Raw genomic sequence first — 18,643 nt, forward strand, 5'->3', positions numbered from 1 at the left:
TGTTGTTGCATGGTATCAATTCCCGCTTGGGCTGGATGTTTCGCCTTAAAATGCCTTTTAAATATTCCATATCCAGCTCCACCTGTATATTTGTATGTTATCCCACAATATTTACAAACTACATCGTACCTTTTTGGACCAATATCAAATCTTTCCTTCTTCATGAAGTGGTCCTATATGTCGGATGTAAACTCCCGTTCTAGCTCCTTTATTGTTGACATACCTTCGATACCGGTAGGAGGATGAAGACTTTCTTGAGTTGGGACATGCTCAGCATTGAGAATAATGTTGATATTATCAATATCGAATTCCCAACATGCATAATCACGAGAATCATGAGGATAATCGGATTCCCCCATCTTGTTCTTGCATTTGTCACTAGTTCTGCTTCCACTTGCCATTTTTTGAGAGAATTCACGAGAAAACGGATTGAGAGAATTGAGAGAATTCAGCGGATTGAGAGAATTTGAGAGAAATTGTGAGAAAAAAATTAGAAATGGAAAGAGTATTTATAATGGTTAGGATAGAATTTACGAATTAATAAAGAAAGAAAAAGGGGGGGGGGGAGTGACCGTTGCCTTCTTTCCCCTTTTTAATTTTTTTTTCTACCAGCCCTTTTTCCAATTCAACTTTCTGAGGATCTATAACCAGCCCCTATGGCACGGGCCGGTTTTGGTTTGGAACCGGCAGGCCCGGTTAACGAGCCGATTACAGGTTTGACCTGGGTCTGTTCCAGGCCCAAAACCGGCCCGTGGCCATGTCTACGTGCACCCCCACCTCCACCTGGTACACCTCCAGCCACCAAACCGAACCAAAATAAGAACTCGAGCTCAAGAAATAGCCCATCAAATGGCATTTCCAGCAGTGGAAGCAAGAAATTGGGAACTGGCGGCGCTTGCGTAGCTGGAATAGTCTTTTCAATGCTTGTTGTTGGGGCGGTTGTGGCATTCTTTTTTGTGAAGAGAAGATCTCAAAGAATGCCGACCTCAAATGTGGAAAAGCTTGATAATAAACCCTTTGCTCCCCTTGCTCCCAAGGTGATTTACTTGCACCCAACTCTTAATCTACGGAACCTAATGGGGATTCTCTCTCCTTCTTTCTACTATAACTCTAGCAGAAAAGGGTGGTGATCTCGTTCGGAGATTGAGAAGCCGAGTAACAAGACGAGTAGAAATATAGTCCATTACATTTGGGATTTCGACTTAATACCCCAGCCATTAAAATATCAAAATTTGATGATCAGTAAGAGTTCCGTTAGTGTTAGTGAACCTCTGTTAGTGTTAGTGAACTTGTCACATAAATTTTGCTTTGTTACCGACATCAACAGCTATGTACTTGAAGATGGTATCTTATTCTGGCATTGTCTTCTTATGCACATAATAGTGCCCAGTGTTAGAAATTAAATCAAATTCATGTATATCGAGGCTATTGTTGATGAACTTCCAAGACGCATGTACCAGCTTGTGCATGTACCGAGACCTATCTTTATTAGTTGAGTGTTTCAAGAGTCTTGTTGTATTTTGATGCGTAGTAAATGCTATGTATACACATCATATCTGTTCATGTATCTAGTGTAGATCAAGAGTCGTATTTTAAACCTATAAATAGGCGTGTCTTATAACCATTTTAGTGGGTGAATCGATTGTGAATATAGTATATTGAAAAGCCACCTTTCGTCTCCTCTTCGTTGTGTGAACAAAATTCCTTTGTAAGTGCTTGTTGAGTGCCCCACAATCGATTTCTCCCAACAAATTGGTATCAGAGCTTCATAGTTTCGTGATTATGGCATCAACAAGCAACCTTCCTTTTCAGTATCCAATCCTCACCAAAGAAAACTATGGCAAGTGGGCTTCCGGAATGAAAGCCATACTCGATACTCATAGTGTGTGGGATCTCGTCAACAATGGCTATGATGAGCCGGATGAAGATGTTGCGTTGACTCAAACTCGGAGGAATGCGTTGGAGAAGACTCGTTCGAAAGATCAACTCGCGTTGTCAATCATCTTTCAAGCCTTGGATGATTTCATGTTCGAAAAAGTCTCGAATGCTACTATATCCAAGGAGGCATGGGAGATTCTTCAAACCATGCACCAAGGTGTTGAGAAAGTAAAGAAGATTCGTCTTCAAACTTTGAGAGGCGAATTCGAGGTAATTCGTATGAAAGAATATGAGTCGATTTCTGATTATTTCACAAGAGTTTTAACTATTGTGAATTAGATGAAAAGGAATGGCAAAGATGCTCCTGATGTTCATGTTGTCGAAAAAATCCTGCGGTCATTGGATAAGAAGTTCGACCACATCGTCGTCGCTATCGAGGAATCAAAAGATGTCGATTCTATGACGGTCGATGAGCTCATGGGTTCATTACAAGCCCATGAAGAAAGACTGAAAAGAAACAAGTCTGAGCCAGTGGAGGAAGTACTCCAATCTCGATTGACTATCCGAGATGACAAAGGACAAAGAAGTGACCCTGTGCAAACTCGATGGGTCAATCAAGATCGTGAACAAGGACGCGGTAGAGGCAATTTCCAAGGAAGAGGCCGTGGACGAAGCGGAGGAAATTTCGCCCCGAAGTAATGAGTGCTTTCATAATCAAAGAAGTGCTCATGGAAGAGGAAGAAACACAAATGCACGGTATGATAAATCAAAGGTTCGATGTTATCGTTGTAATAAATGTGGCCATTATGCTTATGAGTGTTGGCAAAAATAAAGGACGGTAGGAAATGAAAAGGCGAACTTGGTGAATGATGGTGATCAAGTTCTTATGCCGGCATTTAAAGAAAATACTGATGAAAAAAATGATATGTGGTACTTGAACACTGGAGCAAGTAACCACATGTGCGGTCGAAAGGAGATAATCGTCGAAATGGATGAGACAGTAAAAGGAAAAGTCTCGTTCAGTGAAAATTCTAAAATTCTCGTCGAAGGGAAATGTATGATTCTAATTCATCTGAAGAATAGAACACGTCAGTTTATAACTAACGTGTATTATGTACCGAAGATGTCGAGCAATATTTTGAGTTTGGGACAGCTTCTTGAGAAAGGATTTACTATCCAGATGAAAAATCTATGTCTTATGTTGAGAGATCGCAATAATAAGTTGATTACGAATGTAAAAATGTCGAAGAATAGGATGTTCACTCTGAACATCAAAGATGAAATGTCTACATGCCTTCAAGCATGTGTAGACAATCCTTCGTGGCTATGGCACTTGAGGTTCGGTCATATCAATTTCGGCAGACTCAATATGCTTTCTCGCAAGAAGATGGTGTATGGCTTACCACATATTGATCATCCCGGTCAATTATGTGAAGGGTGTGTTATTGGCAAGCATTCCAGAACCAGCTTTCCGAAGGGGTCAACGTATCGAGCGAAGAAGCCACTCGGAGTTGATTCATTCGATGTATGTGGTCCGATCACCTCAATCATATGGTAATCATCGATACTTTGTTACGTTTATTGATGATTTTACTCGAAAGACTTGGGTGCTTTTCTTGAAAGAAAAATCGGAAGTGTTTGATACGTTTAAGCACTTCAAGAAAATGGTTGAAAAGAAGAGTGGTTATTTTATCAAGTCTTTAAGAACTAATCGTGGAGGAGAATTTACTTCTGGAGAATTCAATCAATTTTGTGATTACCATGGTATTCGACGTTTCTTAACAACGCCGTACTCCCCACAACAAAATGGTGTGGCTGAGCGAAAGAATAGAACCATTCTCGACATGGTTCGTAGTATGTTGAAAAGCAAAAATTTGTCAAAGGAGCTTTGGGCCGAAGCTGTTAGATGTGCAATTTATCTGCAAAATCGATGTCCCACACAAGGACTTGATGTTGTTACTCCTGAAGAAGCATGGACCGGAAGAAAACCTACGGTTTCTCACTTGAGAATTTTCGGGAGAATTGCTTATGCTCACATACCCGACCAGAAAAGATTGAAGCTAGAAGACAAGAGCAAGAAGCTTATTTTTATCGGGTATGATTCCTCATCGAAAGCTTACAAATTGTTTGATCATGTTACTTTGAAAGTTTATGTAAGCAGAGATGTGAAGTTCGATGAAGATGCCTTGTGGGAAGACAATCGACAAATCGTCGAATCCGCTAGTAGTGATTACGTCGAAATGGGGCGTGATTCTGTTGAAATAGAAGACAACTCATCGAATCCTTCATCTTCCTTTCCAACATCATTTTCTAGTCCAAGTTCATTATCGCCAACTTCTTCAAATGGTGTCAATGAACCGATAGCACCAAGATCGAGAAGATTATCCGAACTTTATGAAACCACCGAAGAACTCCATCTTGTATGTCTTCTCGCATATTGTGGACCACTTATTTTCGATGAAGCTGCTAAAGAAGAAAAATGGAGAAAAGCCATGGATGAAGAAATAGAAGCCATCGAAAAGAATCAAACATGGGAACTCGCAGATCTTCCGAAGGACAAAAAGGCAATCGGTGTCAAATGGGTATATAAGGCCAAGAAGAACGAGAAAGGAGAAGTCACTCGTTATAAGGCCGGACTTGTCGCAAAGGGCTACAAGCAGAAAGCTGGGATCGACTATGACGAGGTGTTTGCACCTGTTATCCGAATGGAAACCATCCGACTAATGATTTCCATTGCAGCTCAAAATCGGTGGCCCATATATCAAATGGATGTCAAATCGACATTCCTCAATGGTGTTCTTGAAGAAGAAATTTATGTCAAACAACCACTTGGGTTTGTTGTGAAAGGTCATGAAGACAAAGTGCTGAGATTGAAGAAAGCTTTGTATAGGCTTAAGCAAGCGCCAAGAGCTTGGAACTCCAGAATCGATGCTTATTTCAAGGCGAATGGCTTCGAACAATGTCCGTACGAACATGCTCTCTACTTGAAGCACGAGAAAGCTGATGTTTTATTGGCATGTTTATACGTCGATGATCTTGTCTTCACAAGAAATAATTCCGGATTGATCGACACTTTTAAAGCGTCGATGGTGAAAGAGTTTGAGATGATAGATAATGGTCTCATGAATTATTTTCTGGGTATCGAAGTAAAGAAAAATGTAGATGGGATTTTTATTTCCCAGAAAGGATATGCTAAAAATATCCTTGAGAAATTCAACATGAAAAATTGCACTTCGGTTAATACTCCGATGGATTGTGGTGCAAAACCGTCGAAGTTCGATGAAGGTGTCGATGTTGATTCGACATATTATAGAAGCTTGATTGGAAGCTTGAGGTATTTGACCTGTGCCGGACTAGATATCATGTGCAGTGTCAGAATTGTGAGTCAATATATGGAGAATCCGAAGACATCTCATCTTAAAGCAATGAAGAGGATACTTCGGTACATCAAAGGTACTATCTCTCTTGGCTTGTATTATTATCAATCTGAACTATTTCAATTCGGAGGTTTTTCGGATAGTGACTATGGGGGAGATGTCGATGACCGAAAGAGCATTATGGGTTTTGTATTTTATCTGGGTGAAACTACTTTTACATGGTCATCAAAGAAGCAATCCAGTGTTACTCTGTCGACATGTGGAGCGGAGTATGTTGCTGCATCATCGTGTGTGTGTCATGCGATATGGTTGAGAAAGTTGCTAAAAGAAATCCATAAGGAGCAAAAGGATGCAACGGAAATTTTTGTTGATAATGTTTCTGCCATTGCTTTGGCAAAGAATCCAGTTTTTCATGAGAGGAGCAAGCATATTGATGTTCGATATCATTTTATTGGAGAACAAGTCAGCGACAAACAAATTGAAGTTGTGCACGTGAAGATCGGTGATCAAGTCGCAGATATTTTTACGAAACCTCTCAAGATCGAAGTGTTTCGGAAATTCAGAAGTTTACTTGGAATGATCGACGGAAGAGAATTTGGTTTAAGGGGGAGTGTTAGAAATTAAACCAAATTCATGTATATCGAGACTATTGTTGATGAACTTCCAAGACGCATGTACCAGCTTGTGCATGTACCGAAACCTATCTTTATTAATTGAGTGTTTCAAGAGTCTTGTTATATTTCGATGCGTAGTAAATGATATGTATACACATCATATCTGTTCATGTATCTAGTGTAGATCAAGAGTCGTATTTTAAACCTATAAATAGGCGTGTCTTATAACCATTTTAGTGGGTGAATCGATTGTGAATATAGTATATTGAAAAGCCACCTTTCGTCTCCTCTTCGTTGTGTGAACAAAGTTCCTTTGTGAGTGCTTGTTGAGTGCCCCACAGCCGATTTCTCCCAACACCCAGCCTTCCAAGTCCGGTAAACAAGAGCATTCCATAATTTTCTAAGTTATTGTCGACTAAATAGATCTTTTCTTTACGTGGTTCGCAGCCTATTGCAAGTGCAACTCATTCTCCCGCTCCTTTACCTGTCTTGAACATTATCTAGCTTAACGCCATGTCACTTACCCGCTCCCGAACTCATTCTCCCACTCCTTTGTGAGTGCTTGTTGAGTACCCCACGGTCGATTTCTCCCAACACCCAGCCTTCCAAGTCCGGTAAACAAGAGCATTCCATAATTTTCTAAGTTATTGTCAGCTAAATAGATCTTTTCTTTACGTGGTTCGCAGCCCATTGCAAGTGCAACTCATTCTCCCGCTCCTTTACCTGCTCCTAGGGGTGGCCATTTGGAACCGTGGGCCCGGAACCGGCCCGTTGACCCGGCCCACGGTTCCGACCCAGAAAAAAAAAAGCCATTGGGCAAAGAGCCCAACAGCTCTTTACACGCCGGGCCCGCCCCCCCCTCCACCCCCCCTCCAACACCCAACGGCCACTTTGGCCGTTGCACATGCATGCAACAGCCAAATTGGCCGTTGCCATTAAATTAAAAAAAATTGAATTATTTTTATTTTTTGCCTATAAATACCTATCCTCTCCCTTTCATTTTTCTCACAAATGCTCTCAATAATTCTCTCAAATTTTCTCAAATTCTCTCAAATCCTCTCAAATCGCTCAAATTCTCTCAATTCTCTCAATCCCGATTCAATTCTCTCAATCGAATTTCCGATCAATTCTCTTAAAAATGGCAAGTGGATGCGGAAATGCCGACAAGGGCAAGATGGCTATAGGAGATTCCGAGCATCCCATTCCCGAATATGATCCTCGTGAGTATACATGTTGGGAAGACAACGACGATAATATCAACTATGTCCCGATTCCGAACGTCGAGCACATCCCAACACAAGAAAGTCTTCATCCTCCCACCGGTGTCGAAGAAACGTCAACGGCAAATGAGCCGGAACGGAAGGGCCGAGATAATACATCCGACTTGTGGCTACATTTCGACAAAGTACGTGATGAAGGCGAAGGTAAGTATAATGTAAAATGTAAATATTGTTCGCAAACATATAAATTTACGAAAGGAGACGGCTACGGACCATTCCGTCAGCATTTGACGAAAAAGCATCCAACGCAAGCGGGGATCGACAATACGCAACAACAAATTTCCGAGTATGCCACTTCTAATCCTCATCCTATATTTCGTTACACTGATGCACTTTATAAATAAACATTAGCTGAATATGTTGCCCTTGATCATGCTTCGTTTAATACTGGTAAAAATTTTAATATGAAATATTTGATAAATACTGCGTTGGTTCCGCAAGCACCAACTATTCCATAAAATACTCTTAAACGCGAACTTTTTCATCTTTATAAAAAAGGAAAAAAATCTTTAGCAAAATTTTTTGCGGAATTCAATGGACGTGTGCATATAGGTAGCGATATTTGGAGTGATCCTTGGTAAATTCATTCTTATATGGGTGTCACGTGTCATTGGATAGGTGACGATTGGACTATTCAAAAAAGACTTATTGCATTCCGAGTTTTTGATGAAAGACATTCCTCTCATAATATTTATAGAATAATTAGACAAGTTTTAGAAGAATATAATTTGCTAAATAAAGTATTTTCAATTAGTTTTGATAATGCCGCCGCAAATACCGCTTCTATTGCCGAATTAGAAAATATTTGCAAACCCACTTTTGGCGGATAATTTTTTCACATTAGATGTGCTTGTCATGTTTTAAATTTATGTGCACAAGATGGTTTACGAACTCTTGACACTTCTCTCGCCCCAATAAATGGTGCAATTAAATTTTTATGGAGTCGTCTCCATTTTATGAAATCATGGGGAAAATTTTGTAAACAAAATGGGAGAAGGGCAAGAAGATTTCCAAAAGATATTCCGACTCGTTGGAATTCTACGTACGAGTTGCTTCGACAAAATTTTGATTATAAAGATTTATTATGTATATTTATTTCACAAAATATTCCCGAAATTACTTTACTTCCTCAACATTGGGACGTTTGCAAAAAAAATTTAGATTTTTTGAAAATTTTTAATGATGCTACTAACACTTTATCTGGTATTTATTATCCTACTACGCATTTATTTTTAATAGAGTGTGTTAATATTGGTAGTGTTTTTAGTGCATATGAAAATGATACTGAATTATCTCGAACTATTTTAATAATGAGAGAAAAATGGTTGTATTATTATTTGCAAATTCCTCTTGTCTATTTAGTTAGTATTGTTTTTGCTCCACATATTAAATTAGACAGTTTACTAGATTATTTGAATGTGTATTATCATGATTGTTTACATTTAGAAGATTCAATAGATATTTCAAATATACAATGAGATGTTAAAAAATCCATAGTAGTATTATATGGAGAATTTTGTAGTAGATATGGTTTAAGTGATTCTGGATCTTTACAATCTACCGCCTCACGTAGCGAAGGTGGTAGTTCACTTAGTAGAGGGTATAATATGCTCAAGAGTAGGAAAAAAAAAACAGAAATGGGCAACATGTAGTATTTCTGAATTAGAAAAATATTTAACCACTCAATTTGAGTTTCGTGATGCGGAACATAGTACAGATTTTGAAATCCTAAAGTGGTGGAAGAGTCACCAAATCGATTACCCAGTTCTCGCCCTCATCGCTCGTTAGATATTAGCAACCCTTTCTTCAACGGTTACTGTTGAACAAGCATTTAGCGCTGGAGGATTAGTTTTGGACTCTCGCCGTTCAAGATTAAGCCCGGAGTCTGTGGAAGCTCAAGCTTGTGTCGATGATTGGACGAAGGCGAGATTTCGACACCAAGAGCTAGATTGAGAACATGAATTTTTTAGCGATGATATTGGAGATATCACCGCCACGGGTACCACAACGAGTAGCGACGATTGACGATGAGGTAAGTTGGGGTTATCAAAGGTAAAAGAACTACATGAGCTTTGATTCTTCTATCCCCAAGAAGATATGTAGGCGCTTAATGATAATTCATTAAGTTCAAGCCCATTCCTCCTCTCTCTTTTTTTTTCTTCACATTTTATTACAATGTACAATTTGATTATATTTTATAATTTATAATTTATTATGTTTATTTTATTATTTATTATTTTAAAAATTAAAATTAAAAAAGGAACCGGAATTAATCGGCCCGGGAACCGGCCCGGAACCGGCCGTGTATACCTGCTCCTGAACATTATCTAGCTTGACGCCATGTCACTTAGTGCTTTTTTCCGTTTATAAAGCTGGGAAGAATTCACATGAACTGTACATTTGGCTGAATAACCAGTAGTGATCAATGTAATTTAGTGAATTTAGCCAAGGTCGATCTGTGGTCTCCTGTGAAGGAGCAACCTGTCTATTTGCTGCATCTTTCTAACTGCCTTTGCTTATATAACCGTCTTCCCTACTGTGCATTGATTTTCTTCAGCATCCAAATAGCAAATGTCTTCCAATGCTTGGCTTGTTTTCTTTGTCATTTTGTGTCTGCATATTTGTGTCAGTAATGAAGCCCTTTCAGACAACCTCCATAATGAACACAAAATACGATCTGCCACTGCCAGCCTCAATAAATCTCAAGCCACCGCCTACTGATCGTCACAAGTCATTTCCTGAAGAGGATTTTGCAAAGAAACCTATTCCCGTATAAAAAAAAAATGCTATTAAAGTTCCTACTAACTTAACTGCATATTCAATAGCTGACTTGCAGATGGCTACAGGTAGTTTCAGTGTTGATAACCTTCTTGGTGAGGGGTCCATTGGACGGGTTTATATGGCTCAATTTGATGATGGGAAGGTGTGCCGCTTGCTTTCTTTTCTCTAATAATAATAATAATAATAATAATAATTATTATTATTATTATTATTATTATTATATATATATTTTTTAATTTCCTTACCCCCTTTACGATTGATGTTTACGTTTCATCCATTACAATAGCATGCGAATCAATTGGAAGGAAAATAAGATGCGCACTGCAGGAAGAGTGCGAACAAGTAAGAGAAAAATGACTAGCGTGTTTTTAGGAGCCCTGGCAGGCTCTACGCAACACTTAACCAGTAAATGCGCCGGTACCCTTATACATGCCTGCACGAATGCACGCAGCAAGGAAAAACATTCGGAATTGCTGCCAGGGTAATTGAGTACCTATATGCGTTGATGTGTCTCGTGAACTTTCCTCGTCAGTTATTTTCCTCACAATGGTAGGTTCTTGCCATAAAGCAACTAGATTAAACTGCCCTTCCCAATGAACTATCTGAAGAATTCCTAGAGATAGATTCCAACATCTGCCAAATGAATCGCCCGAATGTGAGGTTTGGTGGGTTATTGCGCGGAGCTTAGCCAACATCTTTTGACGTATGAGTTCCATAAAAAGTGGGTCATAGCATGACTTCTTGCATCTATCGGATGAAGATAGCAAGCCATTGACATGGAATACTCTCGTCAAGGTTGCTTTGGGAACGGCACGTGTATTAGAGTAAGACCGTGTAGTTCATGGGCAAGTTATACACCATGCTTCATAACATACAGTCAACTAAAAAGCCAGCTCCCTAAAGTTATGGGTCTTCGTTTTCTCCTGATGCAGATAATGTTGGAAATTAAACCAAATTCATTAAGTATCGCCAAGGTGTCGATGAGTCCATTAGACTCCCAAGGCGCATGCATGCGCTAGTGCATGAATCAAGAACTGTCTTTAATGCTTTGTAGTCTTTCCAAGTGTCTTTTAGAGTTAAAATGTTTTAATTAATGCATTTAGTTGTTCTTTATTTATGAGTCGTATAATTGAAGAGCCATTGTATTATACCTATATAAAGGCTTGTCTCGTTACCATTTCTGGATGGGAATGAGAATTTCTAAATTGAACAAAATCCCCTCCTCTCGAGTTGTCTAAATCGTCCTTCCTCTTCGTCTTATTCCCATCAAATTGGTGTCGTAGTTTTTGGTTCATAATCATGGCCTCAACAAGTAATCTGCTTCCTCTTCAATATCCCCGCCTTACCAAGGAAAACTATGGTAACTGGGCTTCGAAAATAAAAGCTCTACTCGGTGCCTATAGTGTTTGGGAAGTTGTCAACAACGGATATGATGAGCCGGATGATGAAGTTACCATGAATCAAAATCAGAGGAATGCCTTGGAGAAGATTCGATCAAAAGATCAGCATGCCCCGTCAATCATCTATCAATGCTTAGATGATTCGATGTTCGAGAAAGTGTCGAACGTTTCTACTTCAAAGGAGGCATGGGAGATACTTCGCAACACACACCAAGGAGTACAAAACGTTCAAAAGATTCACCTTCAAACTCTAAGAGGCGAGTTCGAGGTAATTTGTATGAAAGAATCTAAGTCGTTTTCTGATTATTTCACAAGAGTCTTAGCGATTGTGAACCAGATGAAAAGAAGTGGTGAAGAAGTTCTCGATGTTCGGGTCATCGAGAAGATTCTTCGATCGTTAGACAAAAAGTCTGACCACATTGCAGTTGCAATCGAGGAATCCAAAGACCTTGATGCCATGACGATCGATGAACTTATGGGTTCATTACAAGCCCATGAAGAAAGACTCAGAAGAAATAAGCATGAACCGGTGGAGGAAGTACTCCAAACTCGGTTGTCGATCCAAGATGAGAAGGAACAAATACGAGAACCCGTGCAAGTTCGAAGCACTAATCAAGATCGAGGTCGAGCTCGTGGTCACTTTCATGGAAGAGGTCGTGGACGAAATAGAGGGGAATTTGCTCGCAAAGAAGGTGGCTACCGGAATCAAAGTTTTGTTCGTCGAAGAGGGAGAAATTTGAGAGGTCAATGGTATGATAAATCTAAAATTCATTGTTATCATTGCAATAAACTGGGTCATTATGCTTTTGACTGTTGTCGCGACCTAAAATTTAGGCTAACGGATTATCAAGTCAATTAAATCAACCAACCTAATTCGGACCCTCTCAAGTCCTACCGAATCACAACTTAGGTTTATTCATAAAAAATATTCAATTGGAGCCACCACTAATCATTTACGGAAGGTTGATTAGAAACATTAATAAAATAGAGGGAGAACTATTTTACTTCTACGCACCGGAGAAAAATGGGTTCGGGGACTTGGTTACATTAATTGGAAAAATTAATGCCCTTTCGGTACCAATTTCATGAAAAACCCTTCTTGATTGATTAATGTGATTTGAATGATTTTGATATTTATGAAAAAAAAAATGCAATATGAGACCATATATTATGTGCCCAGAGGATGATTTTTTTGGTATTTTCAGTAATAAAAGAAAACATTCAAAAGCAATCAAAAATCTGAACAAAAATAAACAAAAATGCCCATAATATACCTTTAATTTTCGATTTTTTCGAAAATCCTCTCATTCCCAAAGATCCGGGCTAGAGCAAGATTTTATCCGCTACATTTTCGAGGATTCGAACCGGTGTGCGGATATGTGTATAGAAAAACAACATCCCTTTTGTCGAAGGGCAGAATACGAATTTCTATACTAAATCGCCATCCCATTCCACGAAATTGTGGCTAAGGCGTGTGATTTATTTTTTCCGACTGGTCTAGGCACTTGGGGAGCATATATTATGGGCATGTTTGTTTAAAGATGTGCAAATTTTATAACAAATCAAACCAAAACGAGCATGACAAAAATAAAATAAAAATGAGTCAATTGAGCTTGAAATTTCGAAAATTAGAGGGGTAGCCGAAATATGGCATTGGGGATCCACCTTTTCTCATCCAAAATTTGATTTCAATTTTTTGAGAAAGTTATCCATTTTTAATTTGAAAGAATTATCTTTAAAGATTGGAAGAATTAGCTCAGATAATCTTCAAAAAATTTCATTCGGATCTAGTCTTATCTCTAACGTCCGATAACATCAAAGAATCACAAGACAAGCCAATTTAAAAATGGATGAACACTTCCATGAAAATACTTGTTAGAGATAATCACTAGAATAAAAAAATACATCCGCATCATATCAAAACTCCACCCACCACATGAGATAACGTCAAATGACTATGGGATAGGACTAATCCAAGCAATTGTGATAGCTCTAGGCAGGAAACATCCGATCATCATACGTTCGGCCATTGTATATGTATACGCAAAAAATTCCAGTTTTTTTTTTTAGAAAGAAAAGAAAAGAAAACTCATTCTTGCTCAATTCAATTCGATCTTGAGAAAAATCGGCGAGCGACCTTTGCTTGAGAAAAGGCATAATTTCTATCAATCTAAGCTTGCTAAAAGAAACAGTTCCCGCGCAACTCCTTCGGTTTTTGGCATCAATTTGATGGAAGAATATGCAATTTTTCTAAACTTGATTGCGAAACCATCGTACGTTCAAAAGAACCAAGGAACAACATGTAAATTCTCAAGTAAATATGCACGGATAAATAAGGATCGAGAAAACTCACTTCTTCCGAACTGAATTCCCCAGCAGCACGCTTGATGAGTTCCACCCCAAATTTGCGCTTTTTGAAGCACAAATCACCAGAGATTGCCTCCGGGTAATCTATCACACGTAGCACAAGGATTAAATCCTTAAATAACAGCAAAATAAAGACCAATGCACCTTAACCCAAAGCTGAACAGCAATGCGAATTGGACTGGTCAGCAGTTTTCCATGGAAGGTTTTCGGCGGCGAACAACAAAGACGGGTTGATGCGGACTTTGTGAAGCTGTGATGGCGGGGACGTCTGACCTTGGGTGAGCTGCTGGAGCGGCGGTAGTGTGCGGTCGTGGACGAGCGACGAAAGAGGATTTGACGAAGAGTCGACGAAATTTTGAGGGGGATTGTCTCGACCGCGGGGGAAACAATCGGACCCCTTCGTACTTCTCAAAAAACTCTCCTCTCTCCGCCCAACAGTGTGCCGAAAATTTTAGTAATGGTCCCCCCATTTAACCCTAGGCATAATTGTGTATTTATAAAACAAAGGGTTGCATGCAAGCGTAGGGTTTACCGACGACCGTTCGATTCAGAAACTCTTATTAGATATCGATCGTCGGATTAAAAATTCTGACTTTTGAGGAGTCCTATTTATTAAAAATAGCTAGAATTTTCGTCCAAATGAGGACTCCCACAGGTTGGACCAAAATCCTAGCCTTTTGTGGGCTCATTTTGTCATTCCGGACCCAATTGGACCTTAATTAATCAAATGGATAATTAATTTAGGCCTTTTTGCAATTTTAAGAGCACAAACGGGCTGTTTTAAGTCCAAAATTACGATGAAAAATTCGGCATCCCCTTGAGCCTCATTCAAAATTTTTCAAACTAGTCCGGTCCAGCCACCTATCAAATTAAGCTCAATTGACCCGATATCCGACCCTAAATGTCATAACATGCTTTTGACTGACAGAAAATAAATGTGCTATGCATGATAAAATTATTTTTGTGAGAACCATTACTAATTCTCATTTTTATGAAATGATAAATTAAAATTAAAATTTAGGTGTCAACAGCTGCCCCTCTTTGAGTAAAGACTCGCAGAGGTTTCGCTCAAAGACCAAAATTGAAACCTAAATTTTGAAGATGCAAATCATAGTAATTTTTTGTGGGACTGAATCCCATTTTCTGATGCAGGTGAAATGATGCATGAAATGCAGTCTTGTAAATAACATGTGTCAAAGATTTCCCTTTTTCTCGTGTTAGAGAAACTTGCACATGGATCGCATACGAAAATACATGTTTTAGCAAATACCTCATACGCCGATGATTCCCTTAATTTCCAAACCTCCAGTTGATGCCAGAATACTAAGGTACTAAGCCCATCTGTTACCGTAAGTTTCCTTCCGACGCGAGACAGCGCACAATATGTGTTGTGAAGAAATATGCTTGAGTTATGGTTCAAGCTGACTATTTTTGTCTCTCGGGAAGTGGCCCTCGTGCACTATCAACCGTGAGTCGGTAGGTTGTCTCTTGGGAAGTCACCCTCGTGGACTTCGACCATGAGTCGGTAAATTGTCTCTTAGGAAGTCGCTCTTGTGGACTTCAACTATGAGTCCGTAAGTTGTCTCTTGGGAAGTCACCCTCGTGGACTTCAACTATGAGTCGGTAAGTTGTTATCGTGGGAAGTCACCCTCGTGGACTATCACCATGATTCAGTAAATTGTCTCTCGGGAGATCACCCTCATGGATCTCAACATGAGACGATAAATAGGAAGTCACCCCTATGGACTTCAATCATGAAATTGTCTCTCAAGAGATCACCATCGTGGATCTCAACATGAGACGATAAACTAGGAAGTCACCCTCGTGGACTTCAACTAGGGACAAACAAGTTGGCTATTGGGAAATTACCCCCGTGGACTTCAACCAAGTATTGTACTACCATGCCCAATTCAAATGTCGGGATTGTCATGCTCAATTCAAGTGTCGAACAATGATAAAGAAACATACCTTATTCAAGTATAGGAATGGAAATATCGGGTAAGTTCGGGACATACTTATCCGAGAATTTGAAGGATTATCTTGTGGGCGGTTGCTAGCTTGGCTTTGTTCATTGAATAATCCTTGGATAAACTTCGAGACTCGAAAAAAAAATTCGAACATCAAAAACGTGTTACCCGGCAGATAGTGTCAAAGGTAACACGTGCAAGCATACATGACAAACTTCAACAATAAGATCATGCACAACTCTATGTCGATCGTCAATTTCTTTAGTTCTTGTCAAGCATGATTAAAAACAAAAATATGCATTTTGCTCACATGCCATAATTGTTCACAATGTGGTTTATGCATAATTATTCTGTCGAGTTTGCATTACCAAATTTGTTCGGGAAGGTTATCACATCATGAATAACCCGAATGTAATATGAATAGGAACTTCAGGCCGAAAGGGCTTTCTCTCACTCGCGAGAAAAGATATTTATCCCGATTGCAGGATTTAAGAGAAATCATTCAATCTTACCATCACCGCATTCAATAAGGATCCAAGTGATCTCGCAATTGGTATGATGAAGCCGATCTTGAGGTCTTGATTAGGAACGTAATGAGGGCTAGGTCAAAGGTTTAATCAAAGGGGACTCCGGTCGAGTCAAAGCTTATGAAATGAAATTCTTCATTATCTGCTTCAGGTTTACAAGCCAAGAACCTTGCGAAATGAGATAAAAATGATCTTGCTCGCACTTGTTCGAGCAATATTCATGAGCATTTGAAATCCTATGTTAACCCTAGTGTCATAATCCGAAGAGACTTTTGGTAAGGGTTGTAATGTAGGTTCGAGGTAGGCTTGGAAATGAAAGGCCTATTCGGAACAAAGGGGTATATGATGATAAGATTGGTGATCATCCATCCTTGATACTTCAGCAAGAGTGCCATCGGTAATCTTCATTAATGTACTTCAGAAATTGTTTTTCTTTGAGGAACATTTTATGAACCAATTCAGGTGGGACCTCCCTTCCTTCCGGAGATTTCTTTTGAGAGAGCTCTTTTTCTTTTTCCCGATGGGAGTGGGCCCTTTCGCTCTTTAGATTGCCTCTTTTCCTCTTTTTTTTTTTTTTGAATGCTTGAATTTCGGAATTTTTTTTTTTTTTTTTCTCTTGCTTGCCTTTTTTTTGCATGGCGAGCTTTGCTTTTTTTACTCCCTACTCCCATCTTTCTTGTTGAGCTCTTTTGTTAAGAGAAAAGAAGAGTCTCATCTAAGTCTTTTGCATATTATGCTGTCGGATCTTCCAAGTTTCAGCTTGCTCCAAGGCACTTGGTTCGTCTATCAGATGGTCTAAAATGATTTCCTTTCGGGATGATCACCAATTGGGTTTCAAGAAACGAATTCGCCGCTCAAATTGGGTTAAGCAAGGGATAAATATATATGATGTAGAAATGAAATGCTCTTCGTCATGTTTAAGGCCCTTGAGCTAACATAGAATTCGCATGCAACAAATACACTCAATAGATTGATGCAAGTGAAAGCAAGAAAATTCCACTCATTCTTTGCATTTTTTAAATTGCCCCAATGTGGGGATATTCCTGGTAGGGGGTTTGAAACGAAACCACCGTTCGAAGGGGTGAAGCAAAGGGCAACATATAGTATTTGGATAGAGGAAATGAATGCCTCTGTCATTTCGGCTGTCGTACCTTTTGCGAGAAAACCCTTTGTCTTGTGAATACGGAACCTAACTCCCGCTCAACTCACTGGGGGTTAAAATGTGGGACATATATGGAAATGGATTGCCTTTCATCATTCTGTTATGCCCCATTCGTCACATTTGACGCATCATATGTGTTTATAGTCCCTAATCAGAGTTGGTAAATTAAACATGAAGAACAATCACGCGTAAACTATGCAAGACATGAACATGGCAATTTCAAGCATTAGCCACATTTCATGAAAATCTCATGCCTTTTGCTAAAAAAAAAATGACCATGCAAGAATGCGAGAAAATTATCGGGAATGAGAAAATCTACGTTGCTCGAGAACATGTGAGTAGATCAACCAAAGTCGGGACGTCTACTTCTCGCGTTGAGAATTGATTCATTCCTATCTTTGCCCTAAAGCAAGAAAAGCATGCATGAACGAGTCGAGAGATGCTTCGACTTGTGTCACGATAGTTACCATCAAGTTGGTCATATGCTCCTGGAAGAAAGTAAGTATTACCTTGAAAGTAATGTGAGATAGAGAAACATACTCCATCTTTCAAGTTGAGGTCTGCTCGCTCCATTTTCAATTAGGATAGGTATAGCTTTTACCAAAATACGAGATTGCCCCAAACATGGCCAGTACCGGAGACCGAATTATGAGCTTTGGCAAGCTACTTTTTCCACACTTGATCCCTTGAAAGTCGTAGTGCCCTAGCTCGCATTAGATGTATCTTGCCCTTGAACATGTTCTCAAACATGTAGCCGATGGATCAATAGAACAAGCAGGGTTAAACATCATGTAAGCCATTTTAAGAAGATTTTTCTTGAAAAACCTTTTGCTTTCGAAAACCTCGGAACAATAATTTTTGAGAAGCCCAACCCTCAGTACTTACCATTGATAACAGATTGTTCGATCATTGGTTATCGTCATTGGGTTAGTTTGGTATGCCTCAACAAGATTCCAAAATAATGAAAACTTCTGTAATTTTATTGATCATGAATCAATTCAATTACATCTTATTGAATTCAAAATGCAAACAATTCCTCAACGGTGAGGAATTTTGACTCTAATCAACCTAGGAAATGAAAATGCGACCTAGACACTTAGAATACAGGGAAATACCCACGCAGGGGATTGCATAAAATTAAAAATGATACTAATTTGGGTCTACACCCACTTCCTCAAAAGATCCTTCAATTGCTCACATGATTTGGCAGCGGGTTACTCTGCACATTAGGTTGGTGGCTGACTGGAATGCAAATGCCCCTGTTTCGAGCAAATCTTGAATTCAATTCTT

The 18,643-nt window shown here is 39.3% G+C and overlaps 1 pseudogene; it reads left to right on the forward strand.

Annotated features, from left to right (window-relative positions):
* The first annotated feature begins 656 nt into the window (after window positions 1–656).
* The window catches only part of LOC115744717, a 28,614-nt pseudogene continuing 10,627 nt past the window's right edge, over window positions 657–18,643 (forward strand).

This window comes from Rhodamnia argentea, chromosome 8 (assembly GCF_020921035.1).
Source record: "Rhodamnia argentea isolate NSW1041297 chromosome 8, ASM2092103v1, whole genome shotgun sequence".
Lineage (NCBI taxonomy): Eukaryota > Viridiplantae > Streptophyta > Magnoliopsida > Myrtales > Myrtaceae > Rhodamnia > Rhodamnia argentea.